The 20,191-nt window shown below is 42.4% G+C and overlaps 1 long non-coding RNA gene across 1 annotated transcript; it reads left to right on the top strand.

The window, feature by feature from the left end:
• Positions 1-1,642: 1,642 nt before the first annotated feature.
• Positions 1,643-7,212, top strand: LOC311420601. The gene is made up of 4 exons (XR_014684415.1): positions 1,643-1,697; positions 2,555-2,677; positions 3,048-3,182; positions 4,499-7,212. It is a non-coding gene; the product is annotated as an uncharacterized lncRNA (long non-coding RNA).
• Positions 7,213-20,191: the final 12,979 nt, after the last annotated feature.

The raw sequence follows: 20,191 nt of genomic DNA, 5'->3' as shown, positions 1-20,191 counted from the left end.
TAGAAATATCCACATTTGGTTAAAAGATTTTGAAGACAATAGTAAAAGAGTAAGTTGGTATAAATAAGGCAAATGGACCCAAGACATTGGAGATCGATACTTATGTGTGTGTTGGATGCATAGGACTCTTGTAATTCCACACAAGATTAAAAAAAAAAAAAAAAAAAAAAAAAAAAAAAAAAAAGAGAGAGAGAGAGAGAGAGATCTTTGCTATCTTTCAGAACATTTCATCAAGGCCTGGATTAGTCAGTCCTATGCATGCTCAAGTACAAAGTGCAACACTGATCACAGCACATAGCAGGACCCAAGCCAGCTCTGGATGAGTGCTCAGATGAAGGAAGCAGCCTTGGTCTCAGAGCAAAGCCCTTTGGCCTCCGAGAATATTCTTCAGTGCACTAGCCCACAGTCTTGCCTCCATTCCTGAGCTATTTTGGATGCTTTTTACACATAACTAGATTGTGTCCTCAGAGACACCCTCACTAACACGGAGGTAGGGGTAAAAGTGGCCAAATGTCAGCTAGCAGTCTGTGCAGATCAGATTCATGCATACACGCAAGATTACTTTGCAAAAGTGTCACTCTGTGGCCACTTTTCCCTTCAAAAAGAGCAGGTATGAGCCATGCTGGGAGCAGGCTGTCAGACTTGCTTTCCCACTGAGCTATTATGGTAAATCCAGATTTCTGCATCACCTGCCTCTGGGGAATATGGAGAACTAACATCAAGTTCATCTGTTAACACTGAAATGTTCTCCTAGGACAAAACAGCCACCAGCTATGATGCTAAGGATACCGACATTCAGATTTATGCCTTTCTGCTTGCTCAGACATCCCTGACATCTCTAACAGCTGTAGCTTTCTATTATCCATAGGGTAATACTATAAATAATGCAGAGTACCTAAAGTGCTCTTTATCCATAGATCTCAAAGTGCTCTGAGCAAGGTGGATTCCTTATTGACATGGAGAACACCAGGGTTAAGTGATTTGCCCAAGCTAACACGGGAAATCCATGGCAAAACCAGAAGGAGACATCACTCCCCCCCACCTTTTAATGTATCAGAGTCACTGGGCAAGATCCTGAGCTCTGCTCGGGGAGAAATCAGAGCAGATTGTGGCTGTCTGCATGCAAGCAAGCAGTATTCATTAATCTGCTAATAGAAGAGTAACTCAACTGCCTGTAGAGCTTTTTTGTACATACATATGTAGCTACCTGTTGTGGGGTGTGTGTGCATACCCGCTTTGCTCACAGTGGTTTTAGGTGAGTGCCTCTGCACCATGAAGCACCTCGAGGGTGAAAACTTATGTTTCAGGCAATCAGACAAGAATTTTGTTTGGTGAATGAAATTTTGTTTATGCTGTCATAAAAGCAGTGATGGTATTTAAACGTTTCATGCACATAGCATGGAGCTGTGGCTCCCATTGGCAATCTCTTGAGCCTGCTGAAGAGCCCTGCTGATAGCAAGAAGTCTCCTGTGGGTGCTATTAATAACTTCTTTTTTTTTTTTTTCCAATTGATTCCTTATTTTCATGTTTGAGTCTCTTTTATGCGAGTGTCTGTTTTTATGTGAGTAGCTAGACATCTGATAGACTGATACAGACATTTTAACAAAAGGAAATGTGTCTGATGCAATTTGTTTTTTTTTAGACACTTTATGCATAAATACAATGAGGAGTAGACACTCAATTGTCCTATAAATCAGGTAAGCTGGTTCTTTACTGTCTTTCTTCTTTTTAAAGGCTTCCCCTTCAGCAGTCTTATATATGTATAGTGGTTCAGACCAAGCTACAGTAATACACCCCTGAATTCAAGGTCTGAGCAACGCGGTAAATAATTGCTCTGGAACAAGAATTCTAGGGAGGTAAGTGACTTGAAAAAACAGAGGAGGTATTAAATAGATGTGCAGCCTGCACTAAGTAGCTCTAGAAACTACTTTCACACCTCGTTTCCATAATGAATGTGATGTAAATGAAATGAGCACACTTTAATTCAGCTCTGCATATGCTTCCCCTCTCCAAGACTGTCTGCTCTCATTCCCCTGTGATCTGTGGGGATGCTTCTTTATGTAAGATCTTTAGCAAGACCTGAAGGACTTGTATATGACAACACAGGAGAGTCTTTCACATGCCACTTAGGTGAGAAATTCCACTGGACTCACATGTGTGTTGATCAAACTAATTCCAATAAACATCACTGAGGAATTAACTGAGGCAAGGAGCTATCACTGGCATATGTCGTGGTTAGAAAATGCCTTAAATACTTTCAAAAAACTAAAAATCCACACTGCTATCAGGAGTACATGAGGTAATATACCAGTTTGAAGTAGGAGAAGCTTTTGTCCTGCAGGAGGGTTGCATGGTGTCAACCTGAGCTGCCCACGCCGGGCAGCAGCACTAAGCTTTCTTCACTGCAATGCCTGGCCCCACAACAAGCTGCCTCCTGCTGATGGGCAGGATACCAAGAGAGATCTAAAAAAGGTTAGGGTATCACTTGCAAAGCATTGATGAGATAAGATTTGTGTTCTGCTTTCTGTTCATTTCTCACTGTTTGAAAACTCAGCAGAGGGCCCGCTTATGCACTTACCACAGGGCATGTGGTTAAGCACCTTTCTGAATGGGTGTTTGGTCTGCAACAGCCATCATCTTCCTTGCACATAAACGGAGCCTCTGTTCTGTGAAATTGGTGAGTATTATTGCGCTGCTTGGCTTCTTGGCAAAAGCTTTAATAGATTAAGTTCAAAAGTGGCAGCAATAAGGGACTGAAAAGGGTGGAGAGCCTTCTACATTGTGCTCATAATCAGGAGTGTTAGACAAAGGCTAAATGGGTCAAGCCAATATGCCTGAAACTGGATCATTTTTTACCTTTTTGCTGATTTGATATGAAGACCTCTGTCAACAAATCCTTCATTATGCAGGCTTCCTGCTCAGGCTCTATGAGGAACAGCAAATTAAGCAGCCCATGTATGTAATATTAATGGCTGGAAAAGCAGCACTGCTACTCTGTTTGTATGTACTGCCAATGCTTATTAAGAAATTCCTGTTGTGTTTTAAAGATGGTTGGTAGATTGCATGCGACAAGTTCCTGCATCTGTCTCCTTGAAACAGCCCCATGAGCCTGGAGGGATACGTTCAGCCCTGAACCACGTTTGCTTGAACCATCTACCAGGACTCATTTCCTCCTTGTTTTGGTAGGTGCAAATGAGGCCTCCTGTTGCATTTTCCCCTCGTGCAGTCACAGCTGCTTCACAGTGTTAGCTGCCCGATGCTGAGCTGGCATGCTGGTAGTGGCTGTATATTAGAGATTTGGTACCCAAGCTTCTGTGGCACCTGACAGACCTCAAACCAGTAATGTCAGCACCAGAAATCTGTGGCTTTGAAGTGCAACAGGGACTTTGCTTATTCATATTCAGACCTTTGTTCCTAATAATTAGATTATAGAGCTTCCTGCAGTCAGTTAAGGTATTAATGATATAAAAAACAATCCCAAGAGCTTCATTGCTCAGCCTTGATGATAGGATACTGCAAATATGACTGAGACTCTCATTTTTAAAATTTTACTGTGCTCAGTAAGCCTAGATTAACTGAGAGAGTGAAGGAGAAATAATAGGAGGACTTGGTACAGGATTTTGCTCTGCTGCACAGTGGGGCCACTGTCTTTGGTGGAAGATGACTTTGCTTCTTCCCCAGATGCTCCTGGGATGCTCCCCATGAGGGGATCAGCTCCTGTGTGTGTGCTCTGCCCCTGATGCTGGAGAGCCAGGTTTCCCTCTGCTGCAGCAGGGTACATCCCAGCTCTTCCCAGAGGTTGCTCAGCAGCCAAGGCCTGACTAATTTCTTTGACTTCAGTAGAAAACATGCTGTCTAAAGGTCAAAATTACAATGCTTCCCAAAAACAAGTGGGCAGAGGGAGACAGGACAATTTGCACTGTGCAAACAGCCCAGTGTTCTTCCCCCCATACAGACACATCTCATGTCTCCTTGTTTCTCCAGCAAAGACTTTGGCTGACTGACTGTGGACACCCATTTTGCATTCTTTTCTCATCAGGCCCCAAACCCAAATCACTGTGCTCCTCTTAATAACCTTTTGCAGCTTTCTTTCATTCTCTGTCCTAATCAATGCTCTTAGTGTTTGGCATTGCTTTCCCTTCTGCCAGTCAGGACACCAAGGGCAAATCAGCCCCTTTTATATTTCTCCCTTCAGTGAATAGTATCAGGCTGTCATTAATTAACTCAAAATATTTTGCAATATTGATAGATCACAATTATTGATTAGCTCGAGCTCTGTACCTAAGTGTCTACACAGACTTGACTACAGCTTTAAAAGCGCACTCAGTAGTGTTTCTGTTGCAAGACCAATTCACACAGCTGAAGAGGCTTTTTTTGGCAGGCTGTGAATGAAAGCTCCAAAAGATTTTTTTCATTGCACCCCACACAGTCATGCCAAGCCCCTGAACAGCAATAGGATTTTAATCAGCTCTTTTAATTGTTTTGTCCCCTTGTCTAGTACAGAATTGGAGTCCCACATTCCTAAGGCACCAGTGATAAAGGACTGTGGTCGAGGAGGCTGCTCTTGTAATCCAGGTTTAATATGATTTGTGATGCTACTGGGGATGCCTGCTGCAAAGCAGCAGAGGAGGAAGGACAGACAGACAAGCTGGGAACAGTTACTAAAATCAGGGACTAAACCAGATGGAATTTCAAGGTTGTAGAGCAAGAGCCATGCCAGAGTGCAGATAATTTTGCTACCAGCTATTCTATGCCAACTAAAAACTTTCATCACCCTCTCATCCTTCAGAGCCTTACACCTCCAACACCCAGTTCAGCTGCTCACCCCCACAGGAAAAAAAAAAAGCTTCCCCTGCACATGGGATGCAAGCTTGGAAGCACTGCAGGGGAAGCAAACCAGAAAGCAACAAAGAGGGACAGAAGGAAGCAAAAGGGATTTAGCTAAGCTGGGTCATGGGGGAGCATTCTCCAATTGGGGCTTTGCAAAGGGGAGCAGTAATGCACACTGCCATTTGTGGGCTGCACGAGCTCCTACTGCTGCAAAGAGCCAGCATGCACGCTGCAGAGTGCCCACCTAGCCCTGACATTGGGAGGAGCCCCATGGTCTCTGGTGTGATTTGCAAGGAGCCCAGGGTCCCCAGCCCAGCCAGGGAGGGTCACACTGTGCCTCGCTTGCCTGGGTCTGTTGGGCTTGGGCTGGATTCGCTCCCACCGGCAGAGAAAATGCCCTTGGTGAAAAGTTGCTGTTTGAATCCCAGACTCCACCTGTGCTGCCCAGGGTGCTGGTGCTCAGGCATGTTTCATGCTGCTGCAAAGCACAACTCTCTGAGGGAAATGCCCCAGCCGTTAGTGATAGCTGCTGCTTTGGCTTTGCATGGAAGCAAAGGGTGGGGGAGTGTAATTTGCTATTGCAAGGCAGCAAGAAGCTTTAAACTAAATATCCATGTACATCTGTGTGTGTGTGTGTCTGAATACATGTACGTGTGCTTTATGTGTACATGAAGTAGACTTATGCTGTCCTCATTTCTAGCCTTAATTCGTCATTTGCTTACTACAAGTTCCCCATCCCCCATTTTAATATTTTCACTTAATGCACTTTGAAGAGCTAGAAATAGCTTGTCAGATTGAGACAGCTCTTGAGAAGTTTAATTTTCCTAATGCTTGTTGGAAATCCCCTTTCTGAATTTGCAGGAATATTAAGGTTCTTAGTGTGAGCTGTGCAGAGAGGGAATTTGCAAGTAAAGCTGTCAGTGAAATGCAATTGGGTTAGGAGAGGCTTGATGGGCAGCACGGGAGGTTGCGGGATCCATCTCCCAGGGAAGAAGGACACTTGCACAGCCAGCCGTGGGTGGCAGAGCTGGGAAGGGGCAGGCGAGCACCAATCGTTTGTTTTCTCTCTGCCAGCCCAATGGGGAATGCAGGCAGACAGACAAAATTAGAGCAGTGCCACACGGAGTGCTTAGAAGCAAAGAAAGGAAGGTAATTCTTGTAGTAGTTTTGCTGCTGATTCCCTACCTGCTTCCCAGTGTTGCTGTTCCTGGCTGTCAGAGCAGGTAGGCACTTCTTGTGCTCTGGCTGCCAGCTGCTAGCAGCTCGGTGCTCCAGTGAACGTGACCTCTGGAAAGGTGCTGCTGGCATTAACAGGTGCAGGGACAGGGCTCGGGAAAATGCAAACAAAAGCTTTGTTCCCAGCGCTGTGCTTTATGTGACTGGTCAATGCCATTCCCAGGGAGGTAGCAGTAGTGTGAAGGGTTTTTCCTATAGAAAGAAGAACTAAAAAGGTAGTTTCCAAAGAACCAGAGAATAGACAGTGCTCCTTAGCTATTGTCAGTGATGGGAAAGCACAGTATGCTTGTCCACATGGCGTTAGACAACCTGGGTAAACTGTCAATGTCCGACTCCTTTTGCTTGGTTCTGTGTCCAAATAAAGATCCCTACCTGACAACTTCACGTTCCCTCTGTGTCACCCAGGGGGACACAAGTAAGCAGCCACATTTATAAAAGCAGTGCTCCAGCATGGATTCCTGCTTCCACACCATGCTCTGGGGTCTCCATTGCATGCAGCTGCAATCTGGCAAACCCAGAGGTCCACCACACCGAGCCCACCACAGGCAGGAGCTGGAGCTGAGGCCATGGTGTCTGCGGCTGGAGCTGCAGAGCTGAGTGGTGCAGCACAGGCCCAAGTGTTCTGGCTCGGGGCTGTTTCTATTGCATCCCATTGCATATATTTTTAATGAAAGGCAGATAATTTGAGAGTGGAAGTGCCAAGCAAGCACCTCCCTCCTAGTGGGAGGCCAGCAGCTCTGCTTGCTGAGGGCTGTTGGCAAGCTGCTCAAAATACAGGATGGCTCGCACAGGAGTTCAAAGATGCAGGCATGCAATCAGCCCATTTTCCTCCTTCCTGAGCAGAAGCAAAATAGTTAAGTGACACCAGAAAGGATGATAATTCCTCCTCCTCCTCCCCTTTTATCACCTGCTATTTTCTTCCTGAGAATCTGGACTCAAAGAATTACTGAAATTAAATATAGCAATTCAGGCTGCCCATTGTTCCCTGCTCTGTAATGTGCCAGAGTAGCACCTTTGTATTCATCCATCCATCCCCATCTCCTCAGATGTGCTGCTCACACACTCACACAATAGTTATTGTTGTAGAAGGGACCTGGAATGAGCTCTTGCATTATTCACTTCATTTATTTTGATACAATATTTGGAACCACTTCATTAAATTCTCTTACAATGTTCTGTCATTTTTTTTTTTTTCATCTCTTTGCCAGTGCCTGGCTCATACAGATAATATAACAACAACAATATGGGGTGTGGGGAGGTGGGGGAATAGACTTGTTTTCTGTAAAAGTGGATAGCTGTGAACAATTTAGCTTGATGTGTTGGTCTCAGGATCAACCCCATCCCCTCACTCCACCCCCCCACCCAAAAAAAAATAAAATAGTTTGAAACACTTCATTTAGAAGTAGTAGGGTAGTAGGTATGGGCACTAAATACTTCAGACAATTAAATCATGAGCAAAGGAAAACCACACAGCTTTACAGACTATATGTGGATACACAGAAGAAGACAGGATATATAAACTCCTATTTACTAGCACTGAAAAATGTGCTCTGTTCTCTGCTTCCATACTTTTTTTTTTTTTTTTCATTAATGCAACAGATTAGTCCCATGTTTGTTTGTTTGTTTGTTTGTTTGTTTGTTTTCTTTTTAATGCTCCAAGTGCTTTTGGGCTGGGGCTGGGCTGATGTAATACAGCCTCTCTGTTTGCTCAAGACACTGTTCTCTGGCACTGCAGGATCTGTCAGAGCTCCCAGAGATGGAGGGGAGCTCTGCTCCCAGGTGCAGCACACAAAGTGCTCAAAGGGGTGGAGCAGACTCTGACTCAGCAGATTAAAGTCTCCAGTGAGTAGGATGGAAGTTAAAGAAATGAGCTTTTTTCTACAATGGAGCTTAGAAGATGTACCCACTGCTCTTTCTTCCCAGGTTATTGTTTTCCAGCATTTCTATCCTGCCTTCCCTCAATGGTCCATACAGTATTTAAGATGCAAAGAACACATAACAAATAACCTGCACTTGCTGCTCGGTTATATTTTGAGCAGCTTGCCAAAATCACCTGTGTGCTGCCCTCTCTTCCATACTCTCCCCATATACTTCTTCATTAAACTGCATCAAAGGCAGCAGCCTCCAGCTGCTCTACCAAAAGGCAAAACACCTGAGAACACCTGGAGGTGCTTCAGAGAGGTCGGTTGAGCACACCGTGGAACACTGAGGGCACGGTACAGCTGTGTCTGTCACAAGCAGCCTCACTTCTGGTGTGGGTCAGACCCAGGTGATCAGACCTTGCATGATTTTGGAGCATCTGCTAAACATCAAGAAGCCCTGCCTGCAATTTGGGGATGCTGCTAGAAATGTCACAGTTGTGAGCAGCTTATTAAGTAAGACAGCAGCAGCTAGGAGAAGTGGGGAAATAAAACCATAATAATTTCAGAAAGAGTAGGATAGAGCCAACAATTAAGTCAAAACTTTTCACAGCTAGAACATTCACGTCTATGTAGGTGGAGGGATAGGTGGGCAGGATCTTCCACGAAGCACAGCTGCAGTGTGAAAAAGCACATACTGCTCGTCGCATTATGCCACAGAAAATGTTTTCTGGTGATTTAGCAGTAACATGTCAGAATGCTCTGGCACTGGAGATATCCACAACTGATGGAGTGTGTGCTGACTGCTTGGGAGTTGGAGTATAGACTTTGGTGGGTGGTTGTCTGAATAAAAAGTAATAATGATAATAAAAAAAAATAAAAAATGTACAGCATCCATGGTGCTGATGGCATGCCTTGAGCATTGCCTTGATTGGGACACTCAGGAATTAACTGTCTCTTCAGATTAGGTGCTAGCTCTGTAACCACATATGCTTTTCATTTTTAGTATGTAATTAAGCCTCTTGGAGTAATAGAGCCAGTCCTGTGTTTATCTAATGTCTGTAAACAGATATTAGGTTTCACCTATTTGTCCTTGCATTTTTCTTTGCTGTTCCTCATGCAAAGCCAAAATATCTGAGGAAAGGTATGTGCTTTTTTGGCCCGGAAAAAAAATAATAATCTAGAGGTAACCTTAGTTCTCAATAAATTAGAAAAAACTAGCTATAATTTTACTGCTGAAGACTGTGGAACAGTGGAGTTTCTGTCCCTGAAAGGCCAGAGCTGCAGCTGAGGAGTCAGACTCCAAAATCCTGTAGCAATGATGGCAGTAGGTCTTGAGCAGGAGCCACAGAGGAGAGAAGACCATAGGCCAGACCAGAAGGAATTGCTTAATGCCTTATAACTGTCAACAAGTGGGGCAACAACCATAAATATGAGATGGGAAGAACTAGTTGTGGTGATGAGAGAGGCTTGATTGGATTTTTTTTTTTCCTTTGGTGATATTGGTGCTGACAAAAACTTGTCTTTTCTGTATGTATATTTTTGGTGCTGCAGAGCAGCTTCTGGACACTGCAACACACAAGAAGTGTGGGGTGTGTGCTCTCCTCCCAGCTTTTTAATGTGGGCTTCTGCAGCAGCATAAATTTCCTTCTATGACAGATGAGAGCCACTAAGCCGAAGGCAGCCAAAACTCTTTTTCATCCTAATTGCTCTGCAGACCATTCCTCCCTCGAAAAGTGCCTTGGCTGAAATATTGCAGTGACCATAAATTTTATATGTATTGAGAGAGTAGCATGATTATTTGCCTGTTTAGACTATATTTGCCCCTAAATGGTTCATAGCTGAGACTTGTTTGTTGATTCATTTGTAGGCAAGAGATTGGGACAACTCTTTGGAAACAAGTTCTTAACAACAACTTGTTTGTAAAGGTTACTGTTAATTATTTGCTTCCTTAGTGGTGCCAGGCTTTTCCTATCTAGCAAAAAAGGCTTGGGACTTGCCTTTGTCCTAGAGTCCCCTGAAAGTCATACCCAGCTGGATGGCAGTGGTGTTTCAGTGGTCACTGGCGGCAATATTTGGGAACAGCAAAGGGTGGACAGAGCTTAAGATAAAGCAGGGCGACTCCCCTGGCAAGGGGAACCCTGATCACCTTTGAACCACCAGTATGGAATAAAAAGCAGCATCTTAGGGTTTCTCTTCCATTTTTTGAAGGCTGACATTAGATTTCCTTTCTCTTAAATTTGTTTCAGCATCTCATGCTGTTAGTTTGGAGGAATCTCTCATGCTCATGGTTGTTCTTACATATAGTGTCAAAGGAGAGCAAGCCAGTAATAATTTCCACCTGTTTTTTGTTCATTTCTTTAACTATATCTGTGTCTCTCAGATTGGAGCTGTTGAGCTGTGTGAGATCCCAAATAGGGAGCTGCAGTCTGGCTCAGGTATCGTCAGAGCCATGCAAAGGAGGGGAAATTTCAGCTCATGAAGTCTTGAATTGCCTTGTTGTTTTTGTTTGTTTGTTTAATCTTATGGAAAGCAATACAAAATAAAATACTTTGCTTTTGGGAGTGTCTTACGAGAGTTTTTCCCTAAGATCTTGGAGTTTTTCTTCACCTTTTAAAATGAGCTTAATTAAGTAAAACTGGACTCAAAAGACTTTTTTTTTTTTTTTTTTTTTTTTTTTTTAAGCTGCTCAAATTGATTTTTTTTCTGGGGGAAATAATAAAAGTGGTTTACTAAAATTGTTTTTCTCTTTTTGTTCATTTGTTTGTTTGTTCGTTGGTGGTGATTATCATTTGCATGTTTGTTTACTTCAGTTTAAATTACCAAAGAGAGACTAGGGAAAGGCTAATAAGGAAGGCTTTCTATAGGCTCGGCCTCCCAAGGCAGCCCTTTTTCCAGTGGGCAGTTAGCTGTGTTAATAGATTGACATTCAAATACTTGGCATGGAAGATAGAAAAGAACACTTGCCTGGCTGCAGCATAAAACAGTTTTTGAGTTATTCCTAATCTTTATGTAGAAGTCAATTAAATGTCTTACTAGAAAGCAGAGGTTCATGGGACAGAAGTCCTCTCTAGATTTATCAGTCATGGAAACTGTTTCCCATCACAACAGAGTGATGTTCCACAGAGACTTTTCCTGTGGCAACAATTATTTTTAATTAGTCTAGTGACACACTAATTATTTTATAATTTTTAGTGTATACAAGATTATCACAGAATAACTAATTTTTTTTAAGGCCCTGCGAGCTGTATGGTGGCTGGCATAATCCTTCAGCCACAGCTCCCTGCAATTTCAATTACAAATGCCTTTTTCAGTCGTAAGGCAGTTTGATTTGGGGAATATCCATCACAGACTGATAGGTTTTGTGCTCCCAAAGCCTGTCAGAGTATTAATTCCCCTCAGTCTCTGGGCTGCAGCTCCATGGCAAGCTAAAGCAGGGCCTTGGGCCTATGCTGCAGCTTGGACATTGAGCTGGGGAGTGTGCGGGCCAAGATTGTATAATGGCTGAAGCTGCTCACCTTAGGGCCAGTTCTAAGCAGACCAGTCTGGTCACTGTGGTTGTAATGAAGTTTTAGCCTCTGATGTGCTCTGGGCAGCAGCACACAGAGGTGAGGCCTTTCTGGAAGCACAGGCTGTACCTTCTTCTGTCCTGGAGGCTGCTGCCTCCAGCCAGGCTCTCAAATCACATGGGGTGAGGAGCTGGGGAGGATTCAGACAGGGGAATGATTAAAAGATTAGAAAGCATCTCAGAGAGAGAGAGTCAGAGGGCTCAGTCCATGTCATCTGTCAAAGGGAGCTTACGCAGTGCTTTGATCTCAACACATAAGTACTTACATGGTGGACATAAATTTGAACAGTCTCTTTAATCCATAGGCAAAGACCGGCACCAGGATATGAAGCTGTAGCTATACAAATTCTGACCAGAAATACATTTATTATAGTGAGGGAACAAGCCACTAAGGGTTGCAACAGGTTTACTGCTCACATTTTTTTTTTGATGTTTTTCTCAAAATCATGCTCTGTTTTGGGCACTGCCACTGGGCTGAACATTAGAAGCCAGATGGTCTGCATTGCAGGAGGCTAAATTAGGTGGTGCTTTCTTTTGGTCCTAAAAAAGTAATCTGGCAGTCTCTGGACAAGGATCTCTTCAGAAAAAAAATAATAAAAATAATAATAAAAAAATGTTTTCAGCCCTTACTCAGCTCTAATTGCTTTTAATAGGAACTATGCTGTATCTAACAACTGTATCATGCACGCTAACAACTGGTCTTAATTTAATGTAAGTGCATGGACTGCAGTCACGTTATTTCTCATTTCACTGAGGTTAATGGAGTTAACTGTTTCCATCTGAGTATTGCTCACTGCCCATAAAAAGGCCTGGCACAGAGCTCACTGTGCTATGATTTCCTCAGACTTCAGTGACAGCTAAATCCTTCAGAGCTGAATTCTAATTTTAGCTCCACCAGAGCACATCCGAATGGCATTACCTGTTGACATTCACATTGTTTTTTCAGCATCATTGTATATGAGCAGCTCAGACTTCTCCAGTTCCTCTTGCCTCACAGTGTTGCCATGAAATAGGGGCAGCCACCTCCTAGGTGGGCTTTGACCACACCAGGCACTCCATGCTCACAAACAGTAGTCCAGAGTGTTAAATGTGGATTTTCTTTCTTAGTGGCTTTATTTTAGAGTAAACCAGGCCAGCCTGACTGTCATTGTTTTTATATACATGTAGCATTGTATTTTTTTTTTTTTTAATTTTTATTTTGCCAAATGACTTATCTTTCAGAATACTCCATTTACTGTTATTTTGTTGGTAGATTCAACTTGGTAGATTCAACTTGGTAGTAGGGAGAGAAACTCAGACTCCCACCTCCTGCTTTTAATCCCAGTCAAGCAGTGGGGATGAAATTGTATATTTTGAATAATTCTGTGTGTATTCTCACTAGAATACTGAGCCACAACCTTAACCTTCCCAGTAGTTCATGGTGGTTACAGCTGAGTTATTTGAATAAAATATTATTTTTACCAGCTACTTGAAAGTACTGCAGCAATCTGATTTATTTTCATTGTTAGTGCTTGTTTGTTTAGCCTTTCAGACAAAATGGACTTGCCATTCATTTAGTACTAATGCCAAAAGAACTATTGTATTCAAAAATAATGAAGTATAATATGCAATAGAATATGCAATGAAACATGGGTATTTTGCTCATGCAGTTGCATATATACACAATGGAAATCATTTGTCGGCTTAGGGTATTAATCTTCTTCTGTGAACGGGTGTTTGCTGCTTTTGTATCAGTCCACAGTTATCTCCCACTTCACAGAGGAAGTCTTTGCATCCAATGTCAGGGATAGATCCCTTCTGGGGGTAACATGTTGTCACAAATAAATGAAAAAGTACTTGTCATTATAACTCTTTTCTGCAAAATCCAGATCTCTCTAAATTTGCTGTTGTCCTGAAAAAAAAAAAAAAAAAAAAAAAAAAAAAAAAGATGGGAAGCTAAATAGATGGAATAATTAAAATCATCAGTTTTAAAGTAGTAGTTAATGTTGAGCACCTGGTTTATGACACAATGTCTAATATCAGAGGCGAGCAGACAATATACTTAATAAAATTAGATAAAAGTTCATGATACCTCTGAAAATCAGGCCCTGGCACCTTGATGTGACGATACCTGCTGAAGCTGCTTGCAGCCTGGCATCTGTTTGGGACTCTGTATTCCCCCAACATGAATTCACTGGCTTTGGTACTAACTTGCTTGCAAGATGTAGAATGTCTTAGCAAGGCTTATCCTCTTCAGTAATGTTTTAGTTAGTTTGTTTTAAAATTTATTAACAAGATACTGGCAGTTGACATATGTTGAGAATGTAGCTTTCACTTGCGTATATAGATACTCAGTCACACATAAAACCTAACATAACTGAATTTTAACATCATCATAGCAAAATTAGACTTTTCTTTTTAAAAGTACATCCTCACTTATTTCAGACTAGTAGGCAGAGAGATTAGAACCCTTGAAAGTGGTGCAGAAAAACCAGCAATAAACAAAGAGAAAGAATCACCAGGGTATCCTCATTATTGTGGTGGCATTAATTGAGCATTGTATTTACTCAATCCACATGGCTTGAAGTTAAAGCCTGGAAGGATAATATTACTCTTTTTTTTTTTTTTTTTAAATCAGATATGCCCCACAAATCTCTACAAATAGCACAGCCAGACTACTTGATCTTCCACTAGAAACTGTGCAGCAGCTTGATTTTTATACCTCCCTAATGCACATGAGGATGTACCTGATTTTTCTGTTCTGAGCAGACATCTACTTCGGCTGTAAACTCTTCTGACATCGCTGATGGAGATAATTATAGTGCTCTGGGGGACTTTCCAAAAATAGATGGGAACAGGGAAACATGCATTTACAGGCAAAACTAGGAAGATGCTGGGGAGAATAGTGTCTATATTATGTGATAGCGTCAAGAAAGTGCATACTTCATCTCCAGGCCTTCATTCTTTTCTTGCTTCCCATGATTAAATTTCTGTCTTCCTGGAAATCTTCCAGTATCAAGCCATATTAATGGAAATCCTTGCATGCCCATATTATTTACTGGTGTGATAACTGTGGAGGATCAGGAATGCAGTTTGCATCTAGTGACCCAGTGTGACACCTTAGCAAGATCCCAGTCAAAATGTGCTGTTACATACCTGCCCTGTGCAAACCTAAGGATGGACACGGGTTTCTGTGGGATTTGAGGTCAAGCCATTATATTGTCTGCTTAAAGCTGAAACCTGGCTTGCTGTGATTCAGGAAACAAATTTTTCTCCAATTAAAAGAAAGTTAACAGTTGTTAATATTTATAAGCCAATCAGAATAAAATTTGTCCCCTAATGTTATGGTAAAAATGATGCATTTTAGTAGTGGCTTTAAATGTATCGAAATACTGAAAAATGAGCAAGGAAGAAACAAAATACTGCTAAGGGGAAGAATGCAAGCTATGTGTTGGAGAGGTCTCTCCCTCCTTCTGATGAAGACAAATACCTTTCCTTGGTGGCTTCTCCTCACCTGAGGTTGCTTTGATGAACTATGCTTTCAATGAGGCCTGGACAACTCTGCTGACCATAATGGAAATCCAAATAAATAGTTTTCTGTATTCATGAGACACTTGCATGAATGTGAGATTAATCTCGCCAACCATAAAGTAGTTTAAAGGAAATTGGTTCCGGACTATTTGTCTTTGTGCAGAAATTCCCTTGCTGAGGCTTCATATCTCTTCCACGGGTCCACGAGTGCCTCCATTTGTGTCTCTACAAGCAGAATAAGTGCTTGTTGGTGCTTTCTCTCTCCAGCTGCGCTGCTGTGTGTGTCCATCACCGGCACCATTTACAATCTGACATTGTCTGTTCTTGCCAGACTGGCTCAGGCATATCACCTCTTCCCTTCTTTGCCTCCAAAGTTCATATTCAGGAATTTGGCCTCTTCTGAGATTGGTCAGGATTGCATGAAACATTCCCATTTTGTCTTGAGCTGCTTGTTGACTCTACAGATGCCAGCTGAACCTCGCCACATCTTCATTACATGGCTTTTAATGTACTGGTTCAATTAACTGTCTGGGACTGGAGAATTTTAAACAAGACACAGAAATAGGAGCCATCCACAGGAATTAATGACTGCTGCTCAAGAGCTACAGACCTGATGGTCCATTTTCCCTGTTTAAATATGGGATTTAACTTTACAGCTGTTATCAGCACGAGGAAGGAATGTAGTGACATCACAAACAAGTCCCTTACAGTGGTCCTTCCATTTAAAGCCTGCTGAAGTTGGGATCCTGTATGCTGAATTTGTTTAAATGGGAGGAAAGCAGCTGGTGTCAGCCCAGGTGTTTGCATTCAGCCCCAGCAGTCACAGTACTGCTGCTCACTTGGCTGCAGAGTGATCACAGCCAAGGACCAGAGGATTTATTCAAGTCCAGTGAATCACTTGATGCATGATATGTTCCCTTCCACTCAATAGTTCAGCCCCCCAGCCAGCTCTGTTGTCCCCTGACATGACATTTGGAGTGATGTCACATTGCACTGGCAAAACTCTAGCAAGAGCTACAACAATATTAGCAAGCTGGAGCTGTTGCAATGACCTGAAGAGCCATGTGCAGACATCAGTCATTAGAAGATCCCAGCCTCACAGAACAGTCTAAAAGGCACCATTCTTTTAAGGAGTGAAGGAGGGAAAAAAAAAAATAAAATATAAACTAAACTAAACTAAAATAAAATAAAATGCCCTTGTTTTGCAGAGTAAAGATACCTGCCAGAGAAGAGAGTTCTGGTTCTGAGAAATGCTGTTTTCCTTGTCCTCAAAACAAATGCAAGATTCTTGAAAGACATCAGTAACAATTCCTTTGAGTTTCCCTTGCTTAACAGAAAAAAAAGAGCTGATTATACACCTCTTATTTCTGTTTTCGATGAGCGTCCCACTTCATTAATGGTTTTTCCTGTCTGTCCATGGGCATGTCTACAGCTCCCACCTCTCGGCACTGCTCTGGGCTCCTGTGGCAAAGTGCATCCCCCATCCGAGCTGGATCAGGTGACCCAGTCCTGCTGGGGAGCTGCCTGTTGGTAAAATTTGGCAGGCTCTAAAATAAAAGGGAAAAAGTCACTTCAGTGTGGAACAATATTACCTTAACGATGATGTCTGGGAGACTTCCTCCAGTGCAAGCTTAAACACTTTCTGATGTTTTATTCAAACAAGTGATGTGCAGAGACACATGTTTTAAGAGTGGAGCAGATAGAAAAATGATCTCATTAAGTTGCAGAAAAGTAACTAAAAAGGATGGAAGATGCACTAGGTAACTATATGCATAATACTCCAGAGACACCCAGGAGCATTTCCCAAGGCTACAACAATAAAATATGTAATCAGAAAGAAACTGTGGGTACAAAAAACAAGATGAGCTATAGGATTTGTGGAAGACTTTAAAACTGTTCAGAACAGAATCATTACAGAGGTCATACTGAGGTCAAAAAGAAAGGGAAATAGTATTAAGATTATGAATATTCAGAACATGAAATATTAATGTTCTCCTACTTCAGAAGATTGTTATTGAATTCTCCCCTTGCCTCTTTGCTATATTTTCATACAGAAAAGGGTGCAACCTCCTAGCTTGACCTTTAGTGCAGTCTGTAAATAGCTATATTGTCACTATTACTTGGCCAAAACAATATTATTTATAACCACATTACAAAGTGTGAGACAGCCTTTAATACCTTTATTCTTGTCAAATCACACCTTAACTCCAGCAGTCGCTGATGCTGTTTGAGGAGCAAGAGCTCAGAGCCATGGTGGTGTCACAGGCTGACTCCCAGAGCACAGCAATCGGCTTCTAAATAGGGACTGAGGTGCCAATATTTTGTACCAGTATTCATGGGCATTACAAATTCTCTAGAGTGTGTTGCTTTTACATCCTCACATTCCTCTTCAAATTGTCATTGCTGGGTTAGATCAGGTATGGAAATAATGACTGCAGAGCCAATAGTTACTGCTGATAGTGTTTATTGGCTGTGCTGCAGACCAGAGCATGGCTGTGATAACAGCTGGCCAAACACCAAGGAATCTCTTCCCATCCCAAAAGCACCAAGCGTTAGTGCTAGAGGATGGGCAAGCTTTATCTCCAGAAAGTAAACCAAATATTTGGGTAACTTGGAAGTGTACCACAGTGGATTATGCAAAGTGTGAACATTTGCACAAGTTAAGCATTTTATTTTATTTATTTTATTTATTTATTTATTTATTTTAAATTTGTGATTCCTTTCAATTAATTAATTAATTATTTTATTTATTTATTATTATGATTCCAGATAATTTCTTGTTTGAACATATTTTAAAAGAAAAACAATAGCCAGGAGAGAAGCCAGGAGGCTCTCAGGGATGGCAAAGGCCATGCTCCACACATATAGTCTCTTGATATATTGCTTAAGTTAAATTAAAGATTCCGTAACTCATTTTCCACTTCATTAAAGTTACTAAAATAAAAGCACAACTTTTCAATGGTGGGGATTAATTTTTGAAGAAGTAAATGGGCATTTAGTTTCAATGCTCAATGTAACTTGATTGAATCAGACAAATGAAATAAGTGACCTCCTTCTAGCAAGGCTATAGTTATAACTGGACTTATGTCTAAGAAGATTTGTGCTGAAGTACACAAGAATGGAAACTGCAAAACAAGAAGCATACTAAAATATCACAAAAGGTGTGATAGACTTGCTTCTTGAACAGTAGGAGGGGCTAAGAGGGATGTAAGGGTGATTAAATGCAGATTCAAGTCAGGTGTTCACAACTACAGTTTCTCAGCAGCCAACTGTTCTCTGCTGTTAATGTATTGTTTAATTTTAAACAAATATTTTAAATTATCTTAATTACAGAATCACAAAATTACAGAATCATCTAGGTTGGAAGAGACCTCCAAGATCACCTAGTCCAACCTCTGGCCTAACACTAATCAGTCCTCCACTAACCCATATCACTAAGGTCTACTTCTAAATGTCTTTTAAAGACCTCCAGGGATGGTGACTCCACCACTTCCCTGGGCAGCCCATTCCAATGCCTAACAACCCTTTCGGTAAAGAAGTTTTTCCTAATATCCAAACTAAATCTCCCCTGGTGCAACTTTAGCCCATTCCCCCTTGTCCTGTCACCAGGCACATGGGAGAATAGACCAACCCCCACCTCACTACAGCCTCCTTTAATGTACCTACACAGAACAATAAGGTCGCCCCTGAGCCTCCCTTTTTCCAGGCTGAACAAGCCCAGCTCCCTCAGCCGCTCCTCATAAGACTTGTTCTCCAGACCCCTCACCAGCTTTGTTGCCCTTCTCTGGACTCTCTTGAGCACCTCCTTCTCCTTCTTGTAGCGAGGGGCCAAAACTGAACACAGTACTCGAGGTGCGGCCTCACCAGAGCCGAGTACAGGGGGACGATCACCTCCCTAGCCCTGCTGGTCACACTGCTTCTGATACAAGCCAGGATGCTGTTGGCCTTCTTGGCCACCTGAGCACACTGCTGGCTCATATTCAGCCAACTATCCACCAATACTCCCAGGTCCTTCTCCGCCAGGCAGCTTTCCAACCACTCAGCTCCCAGACTGTAGCTCTGCTTGGGGTTGTTGCACCCCAGGTGCAAGACCCGGCACTTGGCGTTGTTGAACTTCATACAGTTGACCTCAGCCCATCGGTGCAGCCTTTCCAGATCCTCCTGCAGAGCCTTCCTACCCTCAAGCACATTGACACACGCACCTAACTTGGTGTCATTTGCAAACTTACTGAGGGTGCACTTGATCCCCTCATCCAGATCATTGATAAACATATTAAAGAGGACTGGCCCCAGTACCGAGCCCTGGGGGACACCACTAGTGACCAGCCTCCAACTGGATTTGACTCCATTCACCACAACTCTTTGGGCCCGGCTATCCAGCCAGTTTCTAACCCAACGAAGCGTGCGCCAGTCCAAGCCAAGAGCAGCCAGTTTCTTGAGGAGAATGCTGTGGGAGACGGTGTCAAAAGCCTTGCTGAAGTCAAGGTAGACCACATCCACAGCCTTTCCCTCATCCACCCAGTGTGTCACTTTGTCATAGAAGGAGACCAGGTTCGTCAAGCAGGACCTGCCTTTCATAAACCCATGCTGACTGGGCCTGATCGCCTGGTGGCCCTGCAAGTGCTGCGTGATGACTCTCAAGATAATCTGCTCCATGAGCTTCCCTGGCACTGAGGTCAAACTGACAGGCCTATAGTTCCCTGGGTCTGCCCTCCGGACCTTCTTGTAGATGGGTGTCACGTTTGCTAGCCACCAGTCGACTGGGACCTCCCCTGATAGCCAGGACTGCCGATAAATGATGGAAACCATTGCAATGCTTTAGGGGAAATGAATTTCTAGAATGGGGCAAAACAAATGTTGTCCCACATTTTTATAAAGGATGAGAGATTTCAAGTGCCCTCAATATTTAATACCTAAAATTAGATATCATAGGAATGACATCTAATGCATGCAATAGATACTTGACAAAAATACAGTTCATGTAAGGAGGAATGCACATAAAAGTTACCCACCTCTTTAGAAATTTTAGATTGTTTAAAAAATAATTAAACCTTATTTTTTCTGAGAGTTTGGTCTTATGTTGTCTTGTCTTTTTTTTTTTTCTTTTTTTTTCCTTTTTTTTTTTTTTTTTCTCTCTTTACTCTCAAATTCTGAATATAATTAAATGTTTAGAGGATCAAGCCTTTCC

Source organism: Aythya ferina (genome assembly GCF_964211825.1).
Source record: "Aythya ferina genome assembly, chromosome: 17".
Classification (NCBI taxonomy): domain Eukaryota; kingdom Metazoa; phylum Chordata; class Aves; order Anseriformes; family Anatidae; genus Aythya; species Aythya ferina.
Note: the sequence above shows the minus strand (reverse complement) of the source record. Positions and strands in the feature narration are given on the sequence as shown.